This window comes from Lepisma saccharinum, chromosome 24 (assembly GCF_977018435.1).
Source record: "Lepisma saccharinum chromosome 24, izLepSacc3.1, whole genome shotgun sequence".
In the NCBI taxonomy this organism is placed as follows: Eukaryota; Metazoa; Arthropoda; class Insecta; order Zygentoma; family Lepismatidae; genus Lepisma; species Lepisma saccharinum.
Window position 1 is genome coordinate 56,589,449 of NC_139252.1, and position 21,663 is coordinate 56,611,111.

The 21,663-nt window shown below is 37.6% G+C and overlaps 1 protein-coding gene across 1 annotated transcript in view; it reads right to left on the minus strand.

The window, feature by feature from the left end:
* Positions 1-21,663, minus strand: part of T48 (FU domain-containing protein T48) — a 76,821-nt gene that overhangs the window by 54,835 nt on the left and 323 nt on the right. The window lies entirely within an intron of this gene.

The window sequence follows — 21,663 nt, forward strand, 5'->3', positions numbered from 1 at the left end:
GTGAGGGGGGAACTTCAGGATATAATGAGATCCTATCTTAATTAACACACTTGCTCCTAACCGAAACTGACTTATTTCAATTCACTAGATTACGCGACATTCACAAAGGAACAAACCATAGGGTAAAATAATGCTTGACTGTAACATTCCTGTGCATACAATTCGAGTATACGAAGGGTTTCACAAGAATAGCCCCGTTCGATTGACAACTCGCTTCTCACGAAAGAGATAGAAAGGCTAAGAATGGTTTATGGCCAGCCCGACCGTCTTATTGGTCACCTGTGTCTATCTGTTGGGGAATATTGAAGGGAAAAGTGTGTCAACAACCCTAAAACCGTGAAAGACCTCAAGGATTCCATAACCAATGTGATTCGCAGCATTTATCGTGATAAACTGCAAGCTAGAAACATAGCGGGTTCAGTATAAAGTTTATAGAATAAAGTGAGGTTTGTTAAGATTTGAAAAGCACAAAAATTGTCAATCATAGCAAACAATCGTGTATGTGGCTCGAATAGGTTCAAACTTGACATACTCGTAGAATGTTATAAACTTAGGTAGAGCAGAAAATTGTTTCGTCCAGTATCTCTTCCCGTCAGCATTCATTTCCTAGAAAAGCTGACACTTAATATGACTGCAGATTCGTATAATTTAAAATGGTGAGGGGAAATGCAGTGGATAAAACATTGCGTAAATCAAATTAATTATAGTGCAGCTGTTGCTTTATGTGGAATGCTGTAGTGCTGAAGGTAACACGACGCCTTAGGTGGTGCGCACTTGAATATCATCATGCAACAATTCTTTTGAGAAAAGGGTAAAGACCTTCGTTTCCTACAAGTGCAGTTGCTCTGAGCAATGTCTGAGGCGATCGCGTGAGAGTGGTACCGGGAAGAGACACAGAGGGAGGGGGGCATCGAAAAAGCAGAATTTCGTCTGCATTGATAAAATACGTGTCTTGTGTACAATGAAGCGAGTCTTCTAACTTTCCGAAAGTTTCAAAAATTCCTGAAAAGCTATGAATGAAATAACTTGAATAGCAAGATAACCAGACTATAATTCAAGGCAAATTTGTATTTATTTTATTTCACGCCGCTTCATGAGGTGAAATTGATTAAGGAACACTTATGCTCAAACCGAAACTATCTTCGGTGGCGAGATCGTACGCTGGACCAAATTGGCGAATTGTCCATCACCTTGTTCAGTCACTGTTTTACACACAGCGAGAATTCGATCGTTTTAAAGTATACAAGATATCACGAAAAGGGTAAAAAAAAATGGTGATGGACAATTTGCCTTACAACTGCTAAACATGATTTTCACCGTTCCAAGATTTTACGTGCATATGTAATTCAATTAGTACAGTCCACTACAGAAGTAATATGGGCGAACTGTCCATCACAAACTTCACTCACTGTTTTCCGTGATGTGAGGATATTAATGAATTAAAACAAAAGCACCAATAATAGCGTGGTAAAATTTTCCTTTTTCTTTTTTTCAATAGCGGAAAAATTAAAGCTCATTTTTTTCCAGATACATATGTTCAGAATGTTCCGCAGTACAACATACTAGTCAGTCCCCAGAAATCCGGGCATTCGCCGCCATGTTGAAAAATGGCGGCCAACTTTATTTACACACGTTTTTTATTTTATTTTTAAAGTTCAATATTTCATTGGTCGTTCAAAATACGGGCAAAAGTTTCAAACAAGAATTTCCACCACTTTATGTTACAGGTCTTGTGAAGAAGAAAAAATCATCAAACTGACTAGTGGATGAAATTAAATTTGATTTTCTGTTGGAGCATATAGTACTTAACAATTAATATCTGAACAGGGTGAATGTATGTGATATTAAAAGATGTTTCAAGTCCAGATGAAGTGTATAGAGAAGTAGTTAGTGGCGGATTAAATACCTTATCGTGCTCATTTGACCAAGATTGAATTACAGCGTCAAGCGCCACGTCTAGAAGCAGTTCGCGGGTAACCTTTCATTATGTCCCATTTGACTTCAACCGGAAGTCATAAGCTTTCTCGGGTAGCGCACGATGATGGAAAGTCTGCAGGCAAATAGCCGACTTGGAAAAGTAAGCGAGGGAATGCGGTGAAAGCTCCGGGTTTAAGGAAGAAAACGTAGGAGTATATGGTCCAAACTCAGGCTTGCTTATTGAAGACAAACAACGACCGTGATTGAGTTGTTTCAAGAGACTAACAACGCAGATAGCTACAAAAGGTCGAAAAGGAGTTTTCGGGTGCAGCAACTCCCACAATTCAACGAACACGGGGCGTTTTCCCAGTGTCTTTCCAATTGATTGCTGTACAAACTAACTCGTTGACACAAACAAAGAACAAAAAACGATCGAATGTCACTACTAGTTACACCGGTGTTCTTTTCTGGACAAAACTCAATCATTTGGAAGAGTTGGCCTGTTTGTTATCAATAAAGGACACATATAGACTCACTTGGAGGATTTATTTTAGGAATTGAAAAATAGTATTTGGTTACTGCAACTGTATGTAAAAAAATGGGAGGAAAGAATAGGAAGGGTGGCAATGTGGACTGATTACAAGTTATGAAATTATGTCTTATTATAACGAGGCCTGTGCAGACTTTTTTTTTTTTTTTTTTTTCCTGCGAAGTCATTCCTTTCCACGCCATTTCAACGAGGTCATGTCACTCACCATATCCGATTTCGTTGAAACTTGGTATATACCCTTTCCTTATGATTGAAAGATATCCCCTAAAATTATTTCAAACTATCTCAAACTGTTTTCATTTTACAGTCATTAAATCAGTGTTGTCTGTCACTCTTAACACCCTCGACACAAGATACTCTCCCTTACATTTTATTTCTTTTCTTCTTAACCAATGATCAGATAGATCTCTCTCAAATTTTACACGAAGTTCAATGAAATAATGCGGATTGCAGAAAAAATACATCAGTACTCAAAAAAAGCATATAAAAAGACTAATAATTGACTTGTAGACTAATTTTTGTGGTGGGAAACTAGGTTGCGAAAACATACATTTTCAGCATGTGGGCTTGATGGAACCAAAGGTTTTTGATGTTTAAAATCATTGCAAAGACATGGTCTTTCTCTACAAAGAATGCAATGTTTTTTTTACTCCTTCTAATAAAAATTTTACGTTTTATGGACATTGCGTAAAATTTCAGGGTCAATCCGTACCAAATGGTCCAGCACTGGTCACACAACCATTTTTAAAAATTTTCATTTGTTTGTCGTTGTAAACCCTGTACAAGGGTAGTTTAAAACTGGCATTATTCGTCTAAAACTAAACTTAGTTTGGAAATAGCAGCCATTTTTGTTTCATGACTTGCGACATATTTGGCCTTTGCAGACAGTTGTGACAATTATGATAACTCGGCTAAAAAAATTAATAGAAATCTGTGGTAAAAAAACGTTGTTTTCAGTACATCTGAGGCTACATTTTACGTACCGCATCTTTTTTCACCATATCTAATGCAAATTGCTGAAATTTAGGGACAAACTGACTGATATTCAATTTTGAAGGGAAATCAATGTACAGGATATGTTTTTTTTAGTATATAGATAAGCAATGAATAATGAAGCTATATTTTTTTTAGAGAAAACATATACATCCAAAGTATATGTTACTGATTTCCACTTTGAGTTGAAACTCTTTGAAAATGCTAATTTCTCTCAAAATTTGGGGCCAAATATATCTATCTGGTTGGAAGGGTCTTCCCGATGGCGTAGTGGTTACGTCGTCGTTTTATAATCAAGGGGTCCCAGTTTCGATATCCAGTGGAGGCACATAGTAGTTCGGATACCACTTTAATAAACTATAGGGCCCGTCTCGATTAGCCTTGCGTGCATAAAGTGGACTAAGACTGAAATCAAACCAATATCTGGTTGGGAACCTAATAAAATTTGATATTTACTGCATAAAGAGGTACCTGTAAAAAAATTTGAGATTGATGTTACATGGATAAAAGTTACAACAGGGGGAAGTTTGGCGCAAAACACGCAAATTTACGTTATTAGTTACAATTATAAATATTTACTTTCAATGAACTATCATTCAATTACAATTATCGTACGTATTAATCAATTGCATTAATAAGCCCGTTTCTGCTAAAGCTTTGGATGTATAAGTTTCCTCTAAAAAATATATAGCTCTGATATTTCTTTCATTGCTTACCTACTAAAAAAAATAACCAATACATTGATTTCCCTTCAAAATTTAATATCAGTCAGTTTTCTCCCTAAATTTCAGCAATTTGCATTAGATATGGTGAAAAAAGGTACGGAACATAAAATGTAGCCTCAAATGTACTGAAAACAATGTTTTTTACCCCAGATTTCTATAATTTTTCTTAGCTGAGTTATAATAGTTATCGCAACTGTCTGCAAAGGCCAAATATGTCGCAAGTCATGAAACAAAAATGGCCGCCATTTTCAAACGAAGTCTTAGTTTTAGAAAAATTATACCTGTTTTACGGATTGACACTGAAATTTTACGCAATGTCCATAAAACTTAACATTTTTTATTAGAAGGAGTAAAAAAAAAAAAAAAAAATTGCATTCTTTGTAGAGAAAGACCATGTCTTTGCAATGATTTTGAACATCAAAAACTTTTGGTTCTATCAAGCCCACATGCTGAAAATTTATGTTTTCGCAACGTAGTTTCCCACCATAAAAATTAGTCTACAAGTCCATTATTAGCCTTTTTATAGGCTTTTGTGTATTTTTTTCTGCAATCCTCATTATTTCATTGAACTTTGTGTAAAATTTAAAAGAGATCTGATCATTGGTTAAGAAGAAAAGAAATAAAATGTAAGGAAGACTATATCGTGTCGAGGGTGTTAAGAGTGACACAGACAACACTGCTTTAATGACATTTCAAAGTGCTGTAAAATGAAAACAGTTTGAGATAGAGTGAAAAAAATTTAGGGGATTCCTTTCAATCATAAGGAAAGGGTGTATACCATATTTAATCGAAATCGGAGATGGTGGGTGACAAAATGTTAGTTTATTTTGTGTTGATTTGATGTGGAATGACCCTGCGGTAAACCAGGAAAAATTTTGAGAATACGCCACTGATACATTTGGAGGAATGGGCACAAATCCAAATATTTATTACTTTTTCCCTCATTATTCTGCCACCATCTTGTGGTATGATATATGCATTCATCTTTTAGCTGCTCGAGTTCTTATCTGGCATATCTTACATCTACCCAATGCCCATTACCACCTTTGCCTTTGCAAAAGTTTCTTCCTGATAAAATCTACACTTATATCACTGCAGTGCACGTATAACGGGCTCAAACATAGCTGACTAAACTAACCTGATAACACAGAACGATGGCTTTAAAAATAAATGCCGTTAAGACAGGCTCTAGTAACTGCATTTGAACGAATTCCGCACAACTCTCCATTCAGATCAATTTCTGATAAGCGATATGGGTTATTCACAGCGTTGTGAGCAAACGCTTTATTTTATTACGTTGTCATAATATTTTGATTCATTATTGGGCTACGATAACATACAGTTTCAGGTTTTCGTGCAAAGTTGTGTACGCGCCAATATCCTCTCGTGGACGCAAGAATCCAAGTGGCAGCTTCTGCTGCAACCAGTTGATAGATCGTGCACTGATAACGTGTAGTGTGAGAGGGCAAGAGCGGCACAGGCTAATGTCAAGGTTGGAGACTTGTGCCTGTTACCTATCCACCATTGTTCCCTGCAGCGTTCAGAGACGGACCAGCGGGACTACTTTCCCTCCACTTCACCGTAAACAATAAGTGAAACCAAAACGGCATTCCAAACCAGGGAACGACAGGACAACCTTTCCTCCTTGCACTACAAAACTGCGACTACCTCATTTGATAAAGGGAATTACTCTACCCGAGCCGAATCGGGAAGATTATGAGTTCTGGATCTAGTGCTAGCTTACAACAAATGCAAATGCCAAAACTTTAGAGCTCAAAACCTGGCCCTTCTAACCTAACCACTTATGCATTATTAGCAGGGTGCAAAATCCTTTGGGATATCCCCTACCATCAATCTTGGTCTCAACAATCCCCCCACCAAAAATTTTCGGGGAGGGAGAGTTTTTGTTACAACAAACAAAAGATAAACAATTACTTTTTATTTCAAGTATACTGTACTAAGAATAATATCGAGTACATACACAAATTAGTGTAGTTGTGAGTGTTCGTTCAATGCTCTTTCTGTCTCAAGAGATCATTAACAAATTACATCAATACGCACAATAAAAGTAAACCAAGAATGTGTCACGGGCTGCTAATTTAATAAATAACTAATTAACTCAACTGACTCAACTGAGCTAAGCTTAGCAACGCAACAACGAAGAATCTCTCGACTCACCTGCTGGGCGAATTAAACATTACATTAATTATAATACGGTCAGGATAAGTGCCTAACAGTCGGAGTTACCGAGAATAAACCTAGGAGGATTTGATTTTAAATACCTGAAATGACGTTACATAACACTACGGTGTTTCTGAATATACACATATATTAAAGCACAGATAAATACACAGTACATCTTGCCCTCTTTCACTCGATCTCACATTCATTCTCTCATTCTATGGCATATTGCGACAATATGACAAATACAAAGGTTAGATTATTTACTACTTTGACCATACTCTTGCTATGTCTTGGCTACATTGCCTTTTACAATTTATCGTTTAGGATTTTAAGTATATAGTGAATAATTGTTCCTTGTGCGAACCCCTTCTATCTTTTCTGAAGGTATAAATATATTTCAATGAACTATTGTTTGCTGTTAACATAAACTCTCATCTTTAACATTTGATTACTCCGCCGGAAAACAGATGTCTAGGGTTGCCATAGCACTGATTTAAGTTATGCAATAATTTGATTTACGCAGATTCGCGGTAGATAGTCGTCATCTTTCTCACACACGCACATGTTTGGATCTTACCTTCGCTGCATTCCCTCTGACCTGGGTTGGGTGAAAGTGGTCCTACAGTTCTGGAAGACATCTGCACTCCAGGGTTGCACTTCACGGTTATCCTGGTTGACGAAAGTGGATCGGTCGGCGGCTCCATCTGGCCTCATCGGATCCTGGCTTCACTCGTTCACTGTCGACTCCATACGACAACTTGCGCAATAATAGGTCAGTTCTTCGCGGTCACTCGTAAGTACAGATACGTGACTTGGGCGATGAGACGAACGTACGCGATGAGCCATTCGCGGTTTCACATGGATATCAAATGTTATTAACTTTCACTACTTAGGACGTTGTTTCGGACGATTGACACGGGTGGGCGTGTCTGGCGTTATTCTCACATAACCACACGTATGTGCACGGATGCGTTGACGGCAAGGGGAGGACGACCCCCTGGTTCTATATTCTGCTCTACTCCATGGCTCTGAAACACTCACTCGAGGAAAACAAATCCAGACCACGAGTCTGCTTGCAACTCGCAGCTCGGTCGTGCGTAGCTCACACTCTGGTGGCGATTCTAGGCAAAACTGTGCAAAACTGTTCCAAATCATCCCTTTTATTCCAGATTTGAACGTAGTGACGCGCTACCCTCTATGATCAGGTGCTTGTTTATTGTTTCTGGTGCTTTGACCGTTGTCCTCCTATCCTGGTCAATGCTCACTCAGGTCCTTAACCTCTGGCAGCAGCTCCTCGTGCAGAGATTAGGCTAACTCTTCCTCTTTTGTATTCAGTCACGAAAAGCAAGAACAACTCAGTAGGGTAGCTTCTCCCTTTCAATCCGGCGATGAATCTTTAATAATTCATAACTCCCGTAGTTCTGTTCTGATTAGGCTCAAATCTTGGAATCAGTACTTTCATGAGGTGTTCTTCCGCTGGTGAAAATCTCATCCAATTCGGTCCATTGGTTTAGAAGTTGCATTTTTCTTGTTATTCCCATAAGAATGCATGTAAATCCGAATTCGGGCGGAAAACTGTGGTTGAGCAAGCTAGTGCTGGCTAAGGCAGTTCGCTAGACACCTGTATTCGCGACGGATATTAATATTATTAATTGCAATTAATTCATACTAACGGGCAATTAGATTAATTACTTGTCACTCAATATTTGACCGTTATAAATGCAAAACAATAACTATGAAATCTAATTGATTTATATTAACATAAAGCAAAAAACTTAAGGTACTACTTTACTATACCGGAGACACCTATCAATTATTTATTTCGCAATTTTTTACATTGCTAACGTACTATTCTGCATTGCGGAACATTTCTTTAGGTGAAATAATGAATTTCTAACGAAAAATACCTATTTTTTAAAAATAAAAATATTTCACGAAATTTTTAACCCAAAAAAGTTGAATTTTTGACATAAAGAGTAATTGACGTTAGCCCCACAAACCATCCACGAGTAACCCCAAAAATTCACGATAGCCCCACGAACCATCACGGGGACGAGGTATGCCTACTAGGTTAGGTTCCATTAGCACTCCTTTCGTTCAATTTAGCATATACCGACAACTTTCTCGATGACGTGCAGAAAGCAAATGGCGGCAGTAGCAATAGCGCGTCGGAAATAGATTTTCGTAGAAAACCAAGTGCATTCGCATTAAAATGGATCAAAACTACATTCCCGAACATCAACAACGCTACAGAAAATGATTTGCGTAAGTACTTTCTCCTGTAAATTTGAAGAAATCCGTCTCTGGTATAGTAAAGTGTTACCAAACTGAATAAAAACTTACACATAATAAAATGACTTCAACTACTTCATAATTTATTAACATATTTAACCAGTTAGTAAAGGACGTACCTAGGTAGTTTACTTTATAATATCGGATATATTTAAATGTAACAAATTTATTTATTTTTGGGTAAATAATAATATATTTCTAATTTAGTAATTTACTTTTACTTTTAATAACATTATAAATATGTATATCGTATAATTTATATGTATGTTTGTGGGGAAGGGGTTTGTAGATTAAGATCTTTCTCCCCCTCACTAGTCTTAAATTATTTCGCACCCTGATTAGACCTAAGCGGAATTGTAGGTCAAGAAATGTTTAGTGCTCTTACAATTTAGTTATAGCGTTTGTTGCAAGCTGGGTTCAACACTAGTTTCAGAGTAATACAAACCAGTATCTACAAAAAAATATTTTGCAGAATCCACACCTAGTGATAAACCAACGTATAGCATCAGGGGTATTCCACGGAAAGTGTTCCAACTCTATGTAAATAACAAAATGAATCAATCTGGAAATTATTGTTTTTAATTGCATTAAGGTTTAAATGTTTGTGAATGCATATAATTTGCTCACCAAGAAAAATTATTAGCATCTGTAGCCTATATGCTTCACAGACAAATTAAGTTCATATAGATTTAAAGCGTCACACACGTAACACATGCAGGTCATTCCATGCCAAGCAATCCAATGGTGGTTGCATGACCATTTTTAGTACATAGGTTTGTACGTGTTTCTAGATATCAAAACCAATGTTCAAAAACAAATATTGTCTTTAGTTCTCCTGGGGCAGCCATTTTTCCAACATGGCGCATGGCTTTTTTTTTCCCACGTAGCAGTATACAGAAACCTTAATATCTCAAAAACCATTAGAGCTAGAGACCTGAAACAAAATTCATTTTGTAGCTAATGAAGTATACTTCCTATGATATTCAGGTATGTTTTGCTTGAAATTGCATCGTAAGTACGAAAATTATGGTGGAAAATGGGGTAACAATAGTTAAAAAATTGCATATTTAAGCCCGATTTTTTTAATGAAGGGGTTTAGTCTAAGGCTTGATTTTTTTTCATGTGTACACCTACCCGCAGGGTGTCTGTAAATAAAATATCAGTGCTTAGAAATGCACCCCTTTTTTACAGCATGGGCTCAAACATGGCCGTTCATTGAATTTTGACAGTTTTCGGGGTTAAATATCTCAGATGGGTCCCCTTTAACAATTCTGAAATTTGGCACATAGGAAGCCCTTCATGAACCTAATTCACAGTAAAAATCTCAACTTTTAGATTCAACTCATTTTGGTCAATATGAGGTAACGTATGTCACCTAATTTCTGACGTTGCAAAGTAAGGTTAAAATATATCCCATACTTAAAACAATGAAGTCTTTTCTTTTTCTTTTTTAAATTTGAAGTATACTTAATTAGCTACAAAATGAATTTTGTTTCAGGTCTCTAGCTCTAATGGTTTTTGAGATATTAAGGTTTCTGTATACTGCTACATGAGCAAAAAAAAAAGCCATACGCCATGTTGGAAAATGGCTGTCCCAGGAGAACTAAAGACAATATTTTTTTAACATTGGTTTTGGTATCTATAAACATGTACAAACCTATGTACTAAAAATGATTTTTTTCTAAAATGGTCATGCAACTAAATATTTTAAAATTAGTTGATTTGACATGGAATGACCCATGTCCGTTAATGCTTTTCGTACATTCACAAGATGTCATCGTACTGAAGTGTTTCTTTGTTGTTTTTTTTTAATAAAATTTGTTAGCAGACACAGACTACTTCACAATTCTATGAAATCAGTTATTATGAATATTTTAATACAATCACATGTTTAGAACCTTGCATTTTATATGTGAATGTCACACACACACGTAAAGCTGGAATCCCACAGCAATGATTTATGCACACCCACAACATCCCGCTAAAATAGTCCGAACCCCTACTCCTAAAGACTTAATAAGTACAAAATAATGAAAATATACAGGGTGGGCCACGAATAAGTAACCTGACTCCACAGTACCCCATGCCAGCGTTTATTGTTAATTTAAACAGGAACCATTTCCAGCACCTCTTTACCAAACCTTAAGTTTAAAGAACTATTATTGTAATAGTGGTAATAATAAAGTAGTTATACATTAACCACTTGCTTGTTGTTTCAGTCTGGGGCTACTTTTTCGTGGCCCACTCTGTATTTGTTTAGCATTTGTTGTATAATCGATGGTTATAATTTCCTCTCAATTTACTGGAAGGCAATGATTATATTGGGATCATACTGTTTTGAAGGATGGTACCAAAGAAGATTTATGCACGCTACTACTTATGATCATATGCATAAAATATACCGTAAATCAGGAACTTTACTTTTCGTCAACAGGACTTAACATTCTTTTTTATGGAATTTATATTCAATTCCTTCTCTATTTTACATTAATTTACTAAATTTACTAGCCAAGGCGGTTGTTTCTACACAAGGTGGTTCAGGCTCTTAATTTCTTAGTGTATCCGATGAACTTTATGTGCCCCCACAATTAAAAACCCAAGGATGTTATGTCTGGCGACCGTATGTAACCAGACTCCTTCTTCACCCTGTACATTAAGTCAAGTCCCTGCTACAAAGACGCCTCTGGAAGTCGTGATAACCGCATTAAGCTCGAAAGCCAACCGTGGGACCGCCACATCTTCGAAACAAGCCTTCGACAACACAACACTTTCTAAGTTTTCACAGACGGTACAACCCGTACTCTCGCTTTAAGAAGTGTTTTCCCTCTCCGTCGAAGAAGACAATAGCAAAAGCGACTCGGAAATCTTGTTCCACACAAACATTTCCTGAGAATCCGAGTGTAAGAGGACATGCGCTACAGGCACGACAGTCTCGAAGCTCAGTTTCCCCCATCCAAGCAACATTTTGTTCTTCCCTACCCATTCTACAATTAAGAGGCTGTGACCCAGTGTACCCCCTTCACATATTGGGCTTCTGCGTGTTTCATTAATAAATTTCGCAGTTTCGACTATGTTACGGCTTTCATGGCCGTATTTAGAGGGGGGGGTTTCTAAGGTTCAAAGCCCCCCCCCCCGAAACTTCTGCCATGTTGGATTAATGGAAGTTCAGAAACCAAAATCCGTAACAAATTTTCAATTTTTTTTCGAAGCATCACAAAAATACATGGAGACAAGGTTGAAACGATCGAGCTAGAATTTTCATACATTTGGAATTCTGAAACTTGAGTGAAACAGGATTTATTCTCAGAATCGACGCCCACCCGCGACCCCTGCATTATCACTTCTGCTGTCATCTTTCCAGTGTTGCTCCTGCGTCACAAGGACTGTAGATTCCCTTATGATTGTCCCAAAATTCCCTTTCCAGCTTTTAAATTCCCTGTCCGATAAAGTCGAAAATCCCCCTTGATAGGAGCTCAAACCTAGGATCTCCAGTTTTTTAGCGCATTACTTTCGCGATTGAGGTTGCAATCCATGCACCGGACTAAGTTTTTAAAAAGAATAACTGGTTCCACACTTTTCAAAATTCCAAAAATTTAATTTTAAAGTCAAACAAGAAAAACTTTATGACTAAAATTTCCATCTAACTTTTAAAGCTTTTCTCTTGAAGGTATCTAAAGTTAAATGACGAAGTATAATAATTGCGCATTTCAGTACACACCGTATGAAACGTAAAAAAAAAAAAGTTATGCTGGATATTCACTCATCTGCTGGATTGAGTAAGCTCCCTCAAGGATATAAAAATAATATAATAATAATAATTATTAGTATTATTATTATTATGGAATAAAAATGTTTTATTATGAAATTTTAATTATTATTGTACAATTTTTGTCATTATTTCTATTATTCAAATTTCTGGCGACGCCCATGGGAACAATTATGAATGAACCCCCCCCCCGAAATTTTTCCCTGCCTACGGCCATGACACACACAGATTGGGAACGAACCAATCAGCAACAACGTTTCACATCGCACCGGCATGACAAGCTGCACAAGCCTACGTTCGATTACTGAAATTCTCAAGCAACACGTGTCGCCTGTCGCTTCGGAGTGAATTCTCCCTTAAATCCTGCTATGAGGCACTATTGATGGCAAAAAAGAAAACTAAAAGAGACATGTTTTTTTGCTTTTAACTGTATTTAGACATTAATAAAGGGATTCAAGTTGCAGTTTCCAAGGGCGTTACATACATAGACGTGGTGTGAATTAACTGGGGGATGCCACAAATTCTTCACATAAGAGAGGTGAATTTCATTCCCACCATGGATTCCCTCCCCCCACGACAAATAACTGTAACATTCACTGGCGAAAGAGGAGAGGGGTAGATACACTTTTTTGGTAGTCAGTCCTCGTTTTGCCATTTTTCCTGCCTGGCATTTTTTTAATGAATACTGGGGCAAGCGGAGGGGGTTTATCGAACACGGTCCGAAAGCCATTAAGCGGAATCTATTACATAAAATATCGTCTCTATCTCTCGCGCCTCAAAAGGAAGTCTGTTCGAATCCCGACCCGGGCATGAATATTCAATTGTGAGATGTCCAGTCAGTCAAAAATGAAGAACAATTATTGTTGTACACTATAAAACGTTTATGTTATGAGGTTAGAACAAGTATTTCTTTTCTGTTGTAAAAATGAATAATATATAACTATATAATACAGTTCCAGTTAAATCCTCTGCATGCATTATGAAATTAAGTACAGCCGTCAATGATACGGAAATATTGAAATTTGGGAGAGGATAATTTTACGCCTTTCATTATTCACAATATCGAAAGTTAATTCCTATTAGATGCCTTTTTAAAAAAATAGTACCTACTTTCCAAATTTTAGTGCCTTTTCCTACCTTTTTGGGCAGTTTTAGTGATTGGAAATCCGGGCTTTACTTATAAACAACGAACAAATTCTTATTTTTTTACAAAATAGTTAGAATATATGAGTTGTAAAATCTAAAAGCAGAGGGGTAAAATGCATGGTATACCCCTTTATGAGATCATGACGTCACCTAAGCAAATTCTTATAAATAACTTCAGACGCACACCTGGGGCGCGTCAAGTATCTGAGCGCTCAGCGACCAACGTGATCGCTCGGCTACTTGACGGCCAAATAGACGTTGCTCCGTGAGCGCTGCTCACTTGATCGCTGAGCGAACTTCAACCTTGCACGCCACAGAATATAGCGCTTCTGTTTCGACCTTGTGAGGCAAAGGGAAGAAGAGGAAAACTGTATGAGGATGGCGGGTGGCGAGCCGCAAATGGCGTGGCGACCAATGAGGAAATATTTTTGATGAACGGCTTGCGATATAGCGTAATTAGAGAGGAAGTTCAAGTAACAGAAAGTGATGTAATATTCCAGTTTTTGTAATTGAATTAAAATGAGTGTTGTTTATTCCAAATAATAAATATTAAATGTAAATATACACCGTAGTTTTGGAAAGGTGTGCAAGTGTGTGAAAATGAAAATTTCGACAGTTTTGTTCACATCAACTATTCTATATCCATCAGTGGCGTATGCTGGTTCTAACGAGTGGCTAATCTCCGACCTTTTGATCCTCAACCTCCAAAAGTTTCCGTGCAATTTATGTTAAGCTCCATATTGGATTTAGGAATATTGTGTCGGAATATTTGTCTTATTGCTACGATCACAGTCAATTAATTCTCGTTATTGCAGTTTACTATACGTGTAGAATTTCAAATAATAAAACAAGACAGTATTATAAAGCTATAAAAGAACAGCCTGTGAAATATAAAATGAAAGACGTGCACTAGTGAAATAAAAACCCGCAATATTAATTTAAGTGCAAAATTCAACTTACTCCAGGACCCGATTACTTGTGCCGTACCACATCCAAAGCACGCTGTTTGTCCAGTTCACGTCAATACGTGTCTGTGCGAAAGATTGCAGCTTAACAAAGGAAGTTATGTGACTTTTGGATTTTTCATGTTTGGCACAAGTGTTGCAAAGATTACAGTATCAGCCACGCGTCCATACATTCTTTTCAGCCCCGAAAAGTAAGCACGGCCAACAAAAATGCAAAGCTTATTAACACTTATACTTCCTGTCAACCATGGTGTTTTGTCATAATTTGCAACTTCTCCTGAAAAGATCTTGTTCCAAAAGGTTTCACCAGCAAATCTTGTATCACATCCATTACCCTTTAACACAGCACTATCACGACAAACACTAACACCTAAATAAATAATAAACACGAAGCACAGCGCGAAGCCAACGACTACATGCATTCAGTTTCACGCGCCAAACTTCTGTTGTTGTGTTCCTGGCTCAGAATGAAATTCCCTATGAATGATAAAAAAAATCCCTTTCCGAGCTCGAAATGACAGGTTTTTAAAAGTTCGAATCATTGCAGGTCAGAGCCAGAATTTTATTTCGGGATGGGGATCATCCCTTATTAGCAGCCGCCACATAAAGTTGAAACAGTGGGGTTAGAAGTCCTGAAGATGAATCTCAGATTATTACAACGTATTATGCAAAGTGTTTAATCCTGCTAATGAAGTAAAATTAATTACCACTATACACTTTTTAAATTAGATATTTGTAGGATTTCGGGGAGGGGGGTTTCAGCCCCCCCCCCCGAGTCCTCCACCTGGTTACGTGCCTGATGTGTTTTTTTCGTTTTACGTTTAATTCGTTCATCTTCATCACTATTAATCTAAACAGGCGGAATATAGCAACTTAAATTAACTAATATATATATAATTTACTTTTGATATCTTTCCCTTTAAAAAAATATTCAGTTCCGTGAAAGAAGTATTCTCGCTGCTTTTGAAGATTAGAGAGGAGAAACAATCACTATTTTTGTAAATACAAGGATGGGGCGAGTCAGCAAATAGGTGCTTTACTTGCTTAAGCTTTGAATTTTAATTCAGTTTGCTTCATCTTCAATATTTAAGCTTTTCCCTTTTGATAAATTTATGTTCAAGTAACAGAAATCAGCAAGACAGAAGCAAATGTAAAGTGAAAATTAGCGTAGAATTGGTTTACCCATGTTATTCAGTTTTCCTGTTATTCGCACTCTACCGGGTATGTTTTCCAGCGGAGGGAACGGTAAAGGCTCTGAAGGTTGAGAGTGCGACCGGTGGACTCTCACAAGAAGGAGCTTACCCTGGGCACGGAATCACCGCGCCTGAGAAGCAGTGTTTCCTCCCCCTCTTTCCTTTCTCCTCCCTCCTCGCCAAGGGTTGTAAGGGAAGCGGGAGGAATGACGTCAGGGTGAGATTCCCTGAAGTCATTCCACCGGCTGGAGAAAGGTTCCCGGACATTCGGCGGCAAACGATTGGAAGTATTCGCGCGCTGGAAGCAAGGAAATGTATGCATCGAAATTGGTTTGGTAGAATATTGGGAAGAAATGTGTGTGTGTGTATATATATATATATATATATATATATTTAAAAAAAGAAATACAGCCGGGTCATCTGCGATTACCTAGATGATCCAGAGTATACGCCGCTGATATCCATTCCATAATTAGCAGCATTTCAAACACCGAAATCTCGTCCACTCGACGCAGACACATTGACCACAGATTATTCAAAGGTAAGGCACTGATATTTTGATCAATGAGCAAACTGCGTCAAGTAAAAGATCTGTCTGCTCAACGAGCGAAAATCTTGTTCAGCGAGAGTCGCTCAGATACTTGACGGGCCCCTTTCATCCCATGAAGATCTCGGCGGGAGAGAGCATTGTTCGAACATTCTTCCCATGCAAAGGGTCAGTGTCGCATTCTTTGAGCTGTTTCTACGATTTGGACAGCGTCCAAATACTTCCCACTGAACAATTGCCAGTAAATACAAACAGAGACTGAACCCCCCCTTTTTTTTTGTTCGGTTCCTACGAAACCTACTGCGTATGACGCCTGTCCCATTTGACGCATACACTTTCAAAACTATTAGACATAAAGAAATGTATTAACAACAGGAGCCAAAATCTCAAACTCTTATTCCGAGATAGGTTTCAGGTTATAATTTCCAAGTGTACAACAGATCACACGATACTCGAAAGTGTCAAATCATCGATTCTATGATTTATGAAGTGGCTGAACACCAAAAACAACATATAAAATATAATATGAAGATTTAACTGATTTCTGAAAGGGACGCAGAGTTCGATTGTCGGTAAAGGCATATCCTACAGTGGGATACATAAGTATTACAAAGCAATAAGAGATTAAAGAATTGAAACAAAACATCAAAAAAGCTGCTGACAACTTCTGCACCAGCATAGTAAAAATCCGGTCCCTCAAAACAGGTAAAATTTAATGAAAAGCCATGGGCAATTTGCCAAGCAATACTTGTGCATTCTACTGTACGTACACTGGTTCGGCTCCATATTCGGTCCAGTCTTCAATCTTATACTAAACTCTACTTTATTACTCTTAATTTAACAACTTTGTGCTCCAGAAATTAACATAGAACTACGATGTGAAATTAAATATTACTGTATTTGAAATTGCATATACAATTTTTGGAACGAGTTTACAATACCGGACCACTCTCCAATTTCTATGAAATTTCGCCTACTCACTAATTGTGAACTCCTAATCACGAATCTGCATGTAATAATTGGCGGTCAAGTATGGAAATCGAGAAAAAAATGAAATAAACTATGTTTTCTTAACGTAACGTAACCCTACCATAAGAACAATAGCTCCACGGAAGACGCCATTTTCCCAACATGAAGAAATCAACAGGCAAGATAAGGTATAGTTCTCTTAGCTAAAATATTAATTTTTCTTTGTATTTATGCTAATGGAACCTAACCTAACAGGCCTAACCTAACCTCGTAGGCATTCCTCGTCTGTCGTCAACAAGATTGTTGTGCGTAAAGGAAGACCATTTGGTAATTAATTGCGAAAGAAAGATGGTTCCGAATTGCTGTGTATGGACAATCACCGTGGTAAATCGCAAGGTTATCGCAAATCGCAAGTTGTACACGTAAATGTACAGTTTTAACAAGTGACCGCCAAATATGAACTACAGATACGTCATCAGGACATCGAAATTAGTAAGTAGGCGAAATTTTATAGAAATTGGAGAGTGGTCCGGTATTGTAAACTCATGCCCAATTTTTATTGCTACAGTCCTGTTCTACGTATTTAAAAAGACACTTTAGAACTGTTCACTTACAAGACATTTGATTTAAGCGGGCCCGTAGCCAGGGGGCTCAGCGACCCCTGGAACTGCCATCAGACCCCCCACCTGGCACTGCCGTCAGCCACCTTGACATTAAGCAAAACTATTTTGTGTAATTTGTTTGCAGTGAAGAGTGAAAATGTAGACGACAGATATTATTTTGCTCACAACTTTGGTGAAGAATAAAAATCACAAAACATGAACAACAGCTCGGTAAGTATTTAGCAGATTCTCTTCTCTAAAAACTCTAGAAATTTATTTCGCAGTGGAGCTTCTTTATCTGTACCTTCGTTGTCCCTGCTGCAATCTGTGACTGGCGTCATCATGCAAATTCCCTCCGCATCTGCGTCAAAGGTCAACAGCTCCCAAGTTTTCGGAAGGAAGGGGAGTTTCATTGCTTCGGCCGGGGGTGGAATGTACGTAGGCATTATGATTGAATATTGTGCATTTTTTTTCTTGTGTGATATAAATATCTGTTTCATCAAAAGTAGTATAGTGTGTGCAGTAAGGGATTATTTCAGTAGCAGTCAACACTTCAAAAACCGATGTCTTAAAATATATAGAAAAATGTAGCATTTGTATATTTCTAATTTTTTTATAACTCATTAACCCCCCCCCCCCCCCACCTAACACACAATTTCTTTGTAATCTTGAATTTTATTTTAATCTGTACTTTTTGGGATTAGGTGGTAGACCAGCAACAGCTGATACTCGCCCAGCAATAATGTCAATTCAATTTACCTTTATTTAATACTCTTAAAAACAATTGGACTTGGATTACAAAGCCCCCCCCGGAGATCAATTCTAGCTACGGGTCTGGTTCTAAGTGAAAACAAACTGAAAAGGAAAGGGCGCAATCAAATTATCGATAGGGAAAAGAAAAATTCAACCAAATAATCCCACAACCTAAAAATTACTGCTTTGTCTATTACTATGTATCAGGATTATTTGCATGAATAACAAACCACTGCAGTCTAGTGACCACCTGAATCTATATTTTGCCCAGTTTCTCATGATCCATCATAACGGATAATTATGTGACAAAGATACTTGAAATGTTTTGATTGATTGGTATTATTTTACTTCCCTTTTCTGTCCCTTTTGGCCAATCGCGAAGATAAGGATGAAACGTAACAAAATGAAATCACACGCATGGACAGGACAACACTACACTTGCCTTGCAGGCTGGCTGAGAACATACGCCAGAGCGTCGGTCGTCTGCAAAATGCTGTGAAAGGTTAATTTGAATAGAAAACAAATTTGCGTGAAAAACTATAATTTTTACCATTTATGGACCTTACATTACAAATATTGTGGATTATCAACATAATCTTAAATTACGCAAAAATTTTGACTTTCTAGAGGAGATAGGTAAGTTTGCATTTACTTTCTGAATTATCATGCAAATAACAAGACAAACCCGTTGAACGTATGCTTAGTTTTGCAAGCTGTAACACACCATACCACAGTGGCGTATGAAAGGGAGATTTTGAAATATTATGGAAAATGCTCAGAAAAAAATTAAAAATGGCTAATTTATCACAGTCAAAGATCTGCGACAGTAATAATAATTATAATAATAATAATTTGAATTATTATTCCCATGCAGCACGGAGAAAAGCACAACATTCCAAACACACGCATCTTTAATAGTGAATGCCTAGAAAATAAACACGAATTCTTGAAAATTAAATATGAGGGCAACTATGATTTAAAAGAAAAAAGTTGTTTTGAATATCAGCTGCAACAATGTTCAACGAACATATATTTTTTTATGTGAACAAAGAGCATTAACTAAATAAAGTTCTTGGATCGTTGTAAGCTGCTAATGTAGATAAATGCTAGTTCAACAAAATACACAATCACCAGCCCGCCTTCCCATTGTTTACGCGGTACGTTTGAATTTCTGAATTCGAATTGCAATAAGCGTAACAATTGTGAAATGTTTTGTTGGTAAACAGTGAGACAATCCAGATGTGAATTATCGTGCATGTGCATGCATGGTAGATTTTGAGAGCGGTATTGGCGTATTTCTGATAAACCTTTACAGTGTAGTTTGGGATCCGTCGATATGTCTAAACAATCTAAGCGGCCGCAAAGTTCAATTTTGCCATTTTTTTTTGCAAAAAGTCGCGCAGTGACTCTCGCGAGAATAGTGAAAATTCCTTGCTTCGTCGCAGTGTGCCGACATTATTGCCAAAGTTCTTCCAGGTACTGATTTCGAATCCCCTTGTGAACTCTCAAGTGATGCTGAGTCTACACCCACATCATTAAATACGTAATGTTGAAGAAGTGCTTTGTGAATCACCTAGAAGTGATAAATGTGTTGGAATGTCTTTAAACTTACTTTTGAACGCAAGAATAAGACTCAGTGGAATTTAGCAACATGTATTCTACATCGCGCCTCATCATCATCCTGGGTGATTTCCATAGATAAAGGTAATGTAAATTTCCCCGTCCATATAGCACCGTGCCATGAAGACACGTAGTGGTGTGGTGCAGCCCCACACATTCTCGATCTCGGCCATTTTGGGGGTGATATGATCAGCACCATGCTCCGGCAGCCTGGATTATTCTCGAGTACCCATTGATATGAGGCTGGGTGCGGGGACAAGGCTGGAAAAATTCCAACCAATTCCGGATCTCCCGCGAGGTTTTCAGACTAAACGATCGCGGCTCCTTGGATGAGTTTCATATTTTGAGTATTTCAATTAATTTAATATATTTGCTTGTCTTTATTGATTTTCTTCACACTTAAAATGTCTCACTTATCATATACAAATAACCGTTGACTAGCCAATTATTTCGTAACAAAGAAAAAAAATGTCCCTAGAATTTGTTAACAATCGATGACTAGAATGTAATTTTGTTCTATTTGATTTGATTTAGTTTATTTTACTTCGCGTTTTGTGCCTCTTGGCTAATTTGCGATGATGGGGATGAGTGATGAAATTGATGAATGGACATTCACGAACAACCAAGCCCGACCGGGATTCGAACCCGGGACCCTTGGCGTCGCAGCGCGTTGTGCTAACCACTCGGCCACAGGGTCGGGCAATTTTGTTCTATTGCTTTCAGAAATATACTTATGTAGATCTCTACTAGTTAATAACAGCCGTGATATTAGTAGTAACAGCAGCTGCATTAGTATTATTAGTAGTAATTAAACGAATTAATTAAAAGTATTATTAATTAAAGTATAATAAAATAATGGTAATGTGAATTTGGAGAAATTTTAGAAATAACCCCCCCCCCCCCGATGAAATCCTGCGTACGCTACTGCCATACCATAAAAAAAATCTTGAGGAAAGGTGAATAATCGGTTATATATCTTCCGTCCCACTTGACATACAAAACGGGGTTGTTCTAGCTAAATAGGGATGCCCGGCCCACCCCCACTCTTATTGGGCACACATGTTCAGCGAAAGAACCCAAATAACGTTTCATATGAACCAAACATATTTTGCTCTTCACCTCTTTCTGAAGAAGAAAGAAATTACATTAGTTACTTAACTAACAACTTCCCTTGAATCTGACTGTTGCATCGTAGAATTCAATTTCTTCTGTATTTGCATTATCAAAAAATACAACAGAAATATCCACACATTTTAACACGCCAAGGTCGGCTATACCTAACTACTGCATTTTATCCGGCATAAACTGCAAGCAAAGACACATGTTTGTTGACCACCCAATATTTTCGCAATCCAAAATAACCAACACGTACGTCCCATATCTTCCTGACAATAACGAAAGGAAGCAAGCAAGTGACTATAACTTTGAACTTGACAGAAAA